The 9,783-nt window shown below is 40.0% G+C and overlaps 1 pseudogene; it reads left to right on the top strand.

Moving 5' to 3' along the window:
* LOC129081736 (uncharacterized) overlaps nucleotides 1-9,237 on the top strand; it is a 34,090-nt pseudogene extending 24,853 nt beyond the window's left edge.
* Nucleotides 9,238-9,783: the final 546 nt, after the last annotated feature.

Here is a 9,783-nt window from a genome sequence, read left to right on the forward strand (position 1 = left end):
CACTGAGCTTCCAAATCTTGGTTTCTCCATTTTTAAAATATTGCCTCTCCAACCTGACAGCATTTTGCGTATGTAGAGGACCCAAGTGAAATATATGTGTGAATGTTAATTTCATAGCACTCTGCAAAAAAATCAAGATAACTACCTTAACTAAAAGCTACTGAAACTAATACTTGTTATTCTAAGACTAGCAAGTATGAGGGAAGGAAGGATTTGGGACACATAAAGGATTCTAAAGATAATTTGGATTCTAGTTCAATCTGGCTGTCATGGTGGCTATAATGGTTTTGGATACACTTGATTATTGTTCTTTTTACGTGGCAGGGAAATAAATCATTTTATGAGTCTAGATTGCATTTAACACCTTGACAATAAAAATGAGGAACTTCACATAAAGTGTCGATTTACTTGTGACTGGCACTATAGCAAATCTGACCAAGTCACTAAATTTGACAGCAAAAGAAATATAAGCATCCAACAGTAGGTTGTTCCATGTGAAAACAACCATGCCGTGTCTGGAAGCATTTGACAAGCAATTTGTGTGGGGAGAAAATAATAGCAAAGGCAAAAATGAACAAATGACAACCTAGTCATCATTGGATGACCTGCAGAGTCAAAGCTAAAAGCGAGATTTCCTGCTATGATTTCAGGGTGGTCATAATTCTTTCCTCTGACTGCATGCAAATTAAGGAAGAGTTGGTTTGATGTAACCATATCAAGGAATTTATGAGTTAGCATAAATAAATAAAAACACTGGCTATAAGAAATAATCATATTTGCTGTCTAATCATCTAAAAGTTACATGAAAACCATAAATAATGAAATCTGAACAGTAGGAATGCATGCCTACAGGCTGGAAGTTCAAAATAAAATCAGCATTCCAGCCCTGACCAGTGTGGCTCAGTTGGTTGGGCATCATCTCACAAAGTAAAAGGTCGCTGGTTCAATTCCGGTTAGATTCCTGGTCAGGGCACATGCCTGGTTTGATGGTTTGGTCCCCAGTCTGGGTGTGTTCAAGAGACAACTGATCAATGTTTCTCTCTCACATTGAAGATTCTCTCCCTTTTCTCCCTCCTTTCTCCTCTCTCTAAAAATAAATAAGCAAAATCTTTAAAAATAAATCAGCATTCCACAAAGATTTTTAAGGTAAATTATCAAATATATTCCATGGACCTTATGCTATTAAAGAATATCATAATCTCCCTCTCAGCAAATACTGAAATAATTTCAGCTTCCAGAGATTACCAGGACATTGTTAGGTATGTTTAGAAAGTTTTTGAGGGATAGAGAATTGTTTGGGACCAGAAAATAATGTATCTCTTCATTAATTTCAAACATTTCGCAATTTGCTTTCCATCAAATACAGATATGCTGAAGTCCTTTCCCTTTGAAAAAATGTGAAACAAGCTTCGGCAAACATTTTTTCAATGAAATATCAAAAATCATCTTGCTGTTGGACATGAATTGAATTTTACAAACCATCATGACTTATATTAGTCATAATTACTGTACTTATTACTGTCTGAGCATTATGACTGTTTCTCTTCTAAAACATTATCAGGACCCTACCTAATATTTAATTTTGTACTTTTTAGTCTACTGAGGATGACTTAATCATAGTTATGATCTGCTACATCTATTTTTTTCCTACAATTAATCTATTTGCTCTGATACTATAAGAAAAGTTTACCTCTACCATCCCAAATTTCCCACCTTCCACCATGACTAAATTATGATCTCTTGAAAGCAGGATTGTGTCTGTCTTGTTCATGACAATATCCTCCAATCTCATATGCATACAGGGGTGTCCAACCTCCTGGTGTCTCTGGGCCATAATGGAAGAAGAGTTGTTTTGTGCCACACATTAAATACACAAACACTAATGAAAACTAATGAGCAAAAAACAAGGTTTTAATTAAATCTACAGTTTTGCCTTGGGCCTCATTCATAGCCACCCTGGGCCACAGGTTGGACACCCCCAGTAGTAGATGTTCAGTATGTACTTGTGGAGTGAGTAACTGGATTGAAGCAGTCTTTTTACAATGCGCTGTGAAGGTAAAGGTGAAAGGGATGAGTTTAAGGAGATATTTGGCAACTACACCAACTATCTAAAGACAGCAATATTATTTCTGCTTAGCTTGGGAAAATCTCCTCCATATTGATTTTACGCCTATCAGTATGAAACTTTTATGAATTCTTAAGACAATAACAGCAGTCTAAAGTATAGCATTCATAAGAGAGAAAATGAAACTAGAGGCAAAGAAATCATCTTTGGAGTTAGGGCAGTTGGCATAGTGGATAAGAGACACTGGAACAAGACACTCTGGGTTCAGATCCAGACAATCTGGGTTCAAATCTTCAGCCTGCCATTCACTAGCTGTATGACATTGGGGAAATTGTTTAATTTCTATGTGCTCCAGTTTCATCACCTATAAATGTTATAAATGGGGAGCCCTACTTCATTGAGTTGTGAGGATAAATGACAGTTCCTGACTCACGAAAAGTACTGTGTAGGCATTCACTGTTTGCTCCAAAGCCAGCCAGCAGGCCTGTACGACTAGATGACCCAAGATTATTACCATGTTCTACCACTAACTAGCTGCAAGTGCTAGTTTTACCATCTCAAGACCTCCATCTTCTCATCTATAAAACAAGGGCGTAGGCCACATAAAAGAGCTTCCGTATTTCAAATCCCATAACAATTGACCTGACCCTCCATTTCTTCCCTTCTCAAATGAAAATGTACAGGGTTGTTACAATGATCAAATTGAATAATGAATGTGTAAGGATCATACAAATGCAAAGCAGATGTAATGTTGGTTTTTAGTGTCAACATAGGGTATGTTCAGTACTATATTCACAATGAAATCATTTTAATATTAATTTCTAAAACCAGTAAGTCCCAACTGCTCTATAAGTATAATATTGAGGGGTCATAAAATAAAATAAGGCAACCACAAAATCACTTTAATAAAATGGTTTGCCCACTCACCATTTTCTTTTCTCACCAAAAGCAGGTTCTTCTTTTTTCTCCTCTCGTTACCCATCTTTCTTCTCAAACTTTTCTCCTGTTCTCACACAAGGAATCATGGATTCCTAGAACTAGAAGCATCCTTCTTATTCTTGATATCCCCATAATCAAATACATTTTTATTTTCAGTTATTTTTTCACTTGTTTTATTAAAAAATATACTTGGTCTACTGATATATTTACTCCCAATGGGTAAGTTTAGCTGGAGGCTATTTAGTGGCCTGGTAAAATCTGTCACAAATTTGTAAATGCTAGAGATTCATATAGAGCACATGGCTTGTGGCAAAAGTCTAAAGTTAATATTCTGTGGTTAATGTATTGGTCATGTAGTCTCTCCTGCCAGCTTGTCACTGAGTGAAATTATAGACAAAAATTTATAAAACTGGAATATACATATATATTTACTTAAAAAATAGTAGGCTCTATCAAATATATGATCATAGCCCTTTAGAACTGGAAAAGATTTCAGAGATTATCCAGTCCAAATTTAGTGACTCTAAAATAGTTAGATGATGTGACTAGAAGGCACTTCATCTCTGAGTTAGTCTTTCCAAAATCCCATAGCCCCAGTGCAATCATGAGAAAAACATCAGACAAATCCAGCCTGGGAAAACATTCTGCAGGATACCTGGCCAGTACTCCTCAAGATTACCAGTCATGAAAAACCAAGGGAAGGCTGAGTGGCTGTCACAGACCAGAAGAGACTGGGACATGACAACCAACTGCAATATGCAACCCTGAATTGAATCCTGGAGCAGAAAGAGAACATTAATGGAAAAAGTGATGAAATCCAGAAAAGTCTGCAGTTTAGTTAATAGTAATGCACTAATGTCAGTTTTTTAGTTTGGATAAATGTTCCACATTAATGCAAGATGTCAACAATGGGGAAACTCAGTGGAGGGGTGCAGAGGAACACAGTGTACTATTTCTACAACTTTTCCATAAATCTAAAATTATTACAAAATAAAAAATTTATTAAAAATAGTTAGAAATTTCTAATGTAAATAGTTACCTGCTCTAGTGCTGGCTTACAGTATACGGACTCTTCAGAGGTCAAACTAACATATTAATCTATATACACCACCCTTGGATGGGAAATTTGAAATGCATAGTTCCCTTCGATAAGAAATATGAGTATACTAGCTGCTCTACTTTTTTAAAGAATTTATTTTTACTTGCGTATTTCCCCTTGAGTATACATTTAAGTTATTCTAAATACTATTCTGCAAACAGTAGAATTTTATAAATAACTTTTAAAAAATCTCCACCCGAGGACATTTTTTCATAGCTTTTAGAGAGAAGAAGGCAAAGGGGCAGGGGGGAGAGCAAGAGAGAAACATTGATATGAGAGAGAAACATAGATTGGTTACCTCCCATATGTGCCCCAACTGGGGATTGAACCTGCAGGCTAGGTATGTGCCCTGATCAGGAATTGAACCCGCGAACTTTCAGTTTATGGGACAAGGTTCCAACCAACTAAGCCACACCAACCAGGGCTATAAATAACTTTTTCAAAATAACTATATTACGGGTATACCTTGGAGATATTATGGGTTCGGTTCCATGCCACCGCAATAAAGTGAGTATAGCAATAAAGCTAATCAGAGGGTGGAGGGTCTTGCCTTCAATTTGTAAAAAATGCAACATTTGTAAACTGTAATTAGGCAAAGCACAATAAAACAAGGTATGCCTATATAGAATCTTCTAAAAAGATCTGTTTAGAAATATACACAGTTTTACTCTGATACTGAGACATATAATGAGAAGCTGGTGACATTATTTGTCTGATCATTTTTTTTTCCAGTTACTTAAGTGGTATAAATATTAGCTCTGAAAAGATATATGTGTCTTTATGAATTTCTTAGAACTCCTGTTGAATTGTTTCTTTTTTAACTGGATAAGACCATAACTTCTATTAATAACAACAGATAACAGAAGTATGGAAAAATGTATTAGCTTGTTCCCTAAACATAAAGATAGTCATGTAATATTTAGGATCATCTGATACTTTTATTACCCTACAGTTTAAATAAATTAATTGGCTTAAATTCATGCTTAGCTTATTCATCCCAAAGGAAAACTGGAACTTAGAACCCACTTGCTGGCTTGTTATGCAGACAAATCTGCTTGGTTTCCAAACTAATTATGAGGAAAGAATGAAGCTTGTACTTACTTTGCCCTCATCTATAGTATCACTTTTAAAGCATGGGCAAATATAAGGAATGGCTAATTTCTAGACAGAACTTTGGACTGACCATGGAAAGATAGAGGATTTCTATAAAGACATCATCTTGGATGGAATAAAGAATTCTGCTGAGATGTTCTTATTCATTTAATGTCGATCCCATCTTTCAGAACAAATGTTACCTCCTCAGGCCAGCATTTAAGCATTTGAGCCTGAAGAAAAAAGTCAACAGTTGACTGTATATCAGCAATTGTGATGTTATCTTAAATGTATTTTATGTATATCTCTAAACACCTCAACTGTCCCTGAAAGGTCCTCTCACCTTCTTGCTATTAGGCAATGGCTTTCAACAATGGCTGTACCTTACAATCACCTGGGGAGCTGTTGTAACTGCTGATAACTTGGGCCACATGTCAAGGCAATTAATCAGAACCTCTCAGGGTGGAACTCCAGGGCCAGCATCTTTAGAGCCCCCCAGGCAATTACTCTGTATGGCCAGGGTTGACAAGGACTGCTCTCACGGGTCTACCGGAATCCTGGTCCTCAAAGGAGAACATTGCTCCCTGAAACCCTCTCCTTGTGACTGCTTGTACTCCTTCCTTGAGTAGAACAAGTGTCTTCCTTCCCCTTTTGAAACCTTTCCTCTCCTTTCTCTACAGAAGCCCATAATTGTGACTCTCAGGTCATTCAACCATACAACTCATGTTCCACCCCCACTGCCTTGCCACCACTGTTATTCCCCCTTATTCTTGGAAGATTTTAGTTCCAGAAGTTTCTTAAACCATGCTAGAATTTGCCTAGAAATATATAAAATCACTGTAAGAGTGTATTGGGCATTTTATATTCAACAAACATAAACAGAGTATCTCTGTAGAAAACCAAAACCAAAAACTGTTGCAGTCATCTGTCCCATCTAGACTGGTGCAGTGGCCATGCTGATGTGTCTGCTCTGAACTCCTCTCCTCTACTTTTCTGTCTTTGCTGTTTTTTTCAACACAAAGGGACACTCCCACTGCAGGACCCTTGTGCTTGCTGTTCATTTCTCCCTTGAGGGCTTCTCATAACGATCTTCACCGACCAGCCCCCTCACCGCCTTCAGGTCTTTGCCTAAATGCTGTCTTCTCAGTGTGCCTTTCCTGATGGCTTTATTTCATATTGTTTGCTCCTATTTCTCTCTTTCCTGTTTCCTTCTCCTGGCGTATTTTTCTCTGTAGCACTGATCACTTGTTGACATAATATATATTTAAATTATTTATTTGCTACTTGTCTGCCTCCCAGGTGGGTATGTTTGTATGTTTTGTTCACTGCTGTGTCCACAGTGCCTATATGCCTGGCACAAAATGAATACTCATAACTAAGTATTGAGTTTATTAACCCTATTAGATACTATTTTTATTACAATTATATAGATATTTTTAATGTGCCCTTATTACTCCCCATGGTATCAAGTTCTAGGTTGCCAATTATCTGTCTGCCAATATTTATTTATGGCCTGAAGGGTGTTGCACAGTGCTGGGTTAAGGCTGGTGACCATGAAGCAGAATAGTAAGACTCTAGGAAAATTCCTGGGCAAGTGGAATGGGGAAACTGCGACAAGAAAATTAAACAAGGCCAAACAGCTTGAGCAACTTACAGGCAGCTGGTGAATCGCAAAAACTTATCTCCTCTAACCAAGAACACTTGAGAGTGAATGGTTTACACCTCTCCTCCTTAACCAAAAAACACATAGCTAAAATCTCCCTGGTCTTAGAAATAGGGAGAACAGAGACCCAATTAGTGCCATTTGTACCAGCTAAACCCAAGGACAGATGAAGTCAGAGGAACAAATAACAAAAACCCCCATTAAAAGCCAGGCTCAAGATAAAAGTAAAACAGTATATGGACCAAACAGTATTCCCAAAACCCCCCATGAGCTCATTTTGACATATGAGCATATTAAAAATGCACATGGAAAGCTAATGAATATTCTGTGGAAACTCTCCCCTAAGATTCTCACCTGCAGGAAAAAGATAAAAAGCCCTCAGAACAAAGATGCAGCCCAGGCTCACTCTAGAGCATGCCCATACCCCTTCTCGGGCATGAACTTTTTAATTTCCTCCTAAACTCGAAGGGCCTCAAGGAGACTTGCAGCCAGGAAAGCAGTGTTAGCAGCAGCTCCACCAGGCCTTACCCCCTGATCCTGTCTCCAGGGCCCCCTTTTCTCTGACTTTCCAGGGAGCTAACAGCAGTCCCTCCTTGGCTCACTTCTTTGCTATAACCTTTAGAGGAAGCCAAAACAGCCCCATCTAGTCTCTCTCCTGTTACTTCTTCTACCCTAAGTTTTTCCTTCGTTTCACTGTCCCCGGACTTAATACATGTATTATCAAAATCACCTGGACTTGTGTTATGAATCTTTTCTATACAAAGTCAGGAACCCACACTACAGGCCCACCTGAGGCCGACCTGTTCCAAGATGGTGCCTCTCTGGTAACAACCAAGCCCTTTCTTTGTGCTTTCCCATCCCTCCCTCCTCCTTTTCTTGGAGTTGTGCCTTTAATTTAGACTTATCCCCACGATCTCCAAGAAGCAAGAGACAGCCAGGAAGAGCCTAGGTGACATGAGCATAAAACATGAGAAGAGGGTTAATAGATGCAAAACCAAGATGTCAGGAATCTGTCACTTGAGAAATGCATTCTATCTAGTGCTTGAGAACTCTTCTGAACTGTTTTAATTTCATCAGATTAGTCAAATCCTGGGAAAATTTTACCTAGGTATATGCAATAAGGCTATCTTTACATAATAGGCAGATAAAAAATAGATGCAGAAATAGTAGTAAACCTATGCAACTATGTGGTATGGGAGAAGGGGGAGCAACAGCAGACAATGAACCATAACTAAGTGCTAGTCATGTCCATGTACTACTAAATGCAATGACAGTTTTATTGTTTGATAACATAACCCTATGATATAGTGCTATTATTATCCCCGCTATATGAATGCAAAACATAGACAGGATTGAAATAAACAGACCCAGGTGTGGTGTCAGAAGGAACACGACCACAAAAATATCAACTATGAACATAAATTTTATGCACTCTGGTCCTATACCACCATCGATGGAGAGCAGGCAAGTCATTTAACACCACCTAGCTAATATTTGAACTAAGCATTTAATGAGCTTTATTTCATTTAATTTTCACAACTGCCCTTTAGGTGCTTTTCTTATCTTCACTTCAGAAAATAAGTAGCTGAGGTTTAGATAAGTTAAACAATGTACCCAATATTTGAAGTGTCTAATTCTAATTCTAATTCTAATGTCTAATTCTAGAACTGCTCTGTTCTTTCCTGCTTCGTTCAATACACCTATTAATCACTGTGCTTTTGTGAACATCAAAAACGAATTGTTCAAAAGCACCTTGTGAAACACTGAAACTCATGTCAGTTAATATTACAAAATCAGCTGAGGCCAGATAAAATTTCCTTAGAATTTAATACAGCCATAGTATTTTTAAATGTTTACATTGTTCCAGTTACCAGCATTATCTCATGTAACCTTCACGCGAGCCCAAGAGAAAGGTCCTGCTTTAATTTTTAGTTGTTACGCGTGTTTTTCTGAGACACTGTGAGATGCAGTAGCATAAGCAACTCTGAGGCGATGCTGTAGTGCTGTCCAAGTTTCTGTACTTAGGTGAGGGAAAAACGCGGTAGCTGGAGGGACTTCCCAGGGCTCAACGGCTGGCACAGGCCCAGCCATCGCATCAGAAGGAACGAGACATGGTTTCAACAGCAATGAAGCCATTACTTTTGTTGAACAGGGACGGAAGAATCGGGCTACATTATTAGAGCCCACCAGGGAGCTGCAAATGAAACCCAGTCCAGGCTCACGACTGCTAGAGAGACGCTAGGGCCTCCAGCTCCCTGTGACTTTTCCTTGCGTGTCTGGGTAATTGCTGGAGGTGAGCGCGGGCTTGGCAGGATCCGGAGCTTTAGGGGTCATCCTTTTCTCCTGGGTGACTGGGATCGACCCTTACACTCAAACTAAAAAATGTCATTTTTTTCATTTGTCCGGCAAACGTTTACTGAGCGTCTACCATTTTTCCCCGGTATACATAATGCGGCACCTACACCGGCCAAGACCCATGTTCGCGCTTCTCGGTGTCAATCGGTGTACACAGAGGGCTCGGGTGCCCGGGGCTTTCGCCCCGGAGCCGAAAGCGAAGTCCATAGCCGCTGCGCCCTGCCAGCGCGCGCCCGAGGGCGGTACTGCCCTACGCACATGCACACGCACGGGAACGCCGGGTTCCCGCGTCCCCAGCGTTGTACCGGCGCCAGGCGCGGGCGGGAGCTCCGGAGTCTGAGCAAGAGGCGGGAGCTCTAGGCGGGGCGGGTGCCCGAGAGCGGCGCTCGTGCATACGCTCTCCTGCTCCCAAGGCCCCGCCCCTGTCCCGCCCTCCCCTTCTCCCGCGCGCGGGCTCCGCGCGCCCCAAATTGCGCGCGTGCGCGCGCGTGCGCAAGCCAGGGCCCTCTGGGGGGCGGCCCCGTAGACTCGAACGAAAGCGTCGTAAAGTCCCGGATTAACCCTTTCTCT

This window comes from Pteronotus mesoamericanus, unplaced genomic scaffold (assembly GCF_021234165.1).
Source record: "Pteronotus mesoamericanus isolate MK-2021 breed Mesoamerican mustached bat unplaced genomic scaffold, CSHL_Meso_final scaffold_118, whole genome shotgun sequence".
Lineage (NCBI taxonomy): Eukaryota > Metazoa > Chordata > Mammalia > Chiroptera > Mormoopidae > Pteronotus > Pteronotus mesoamericanus.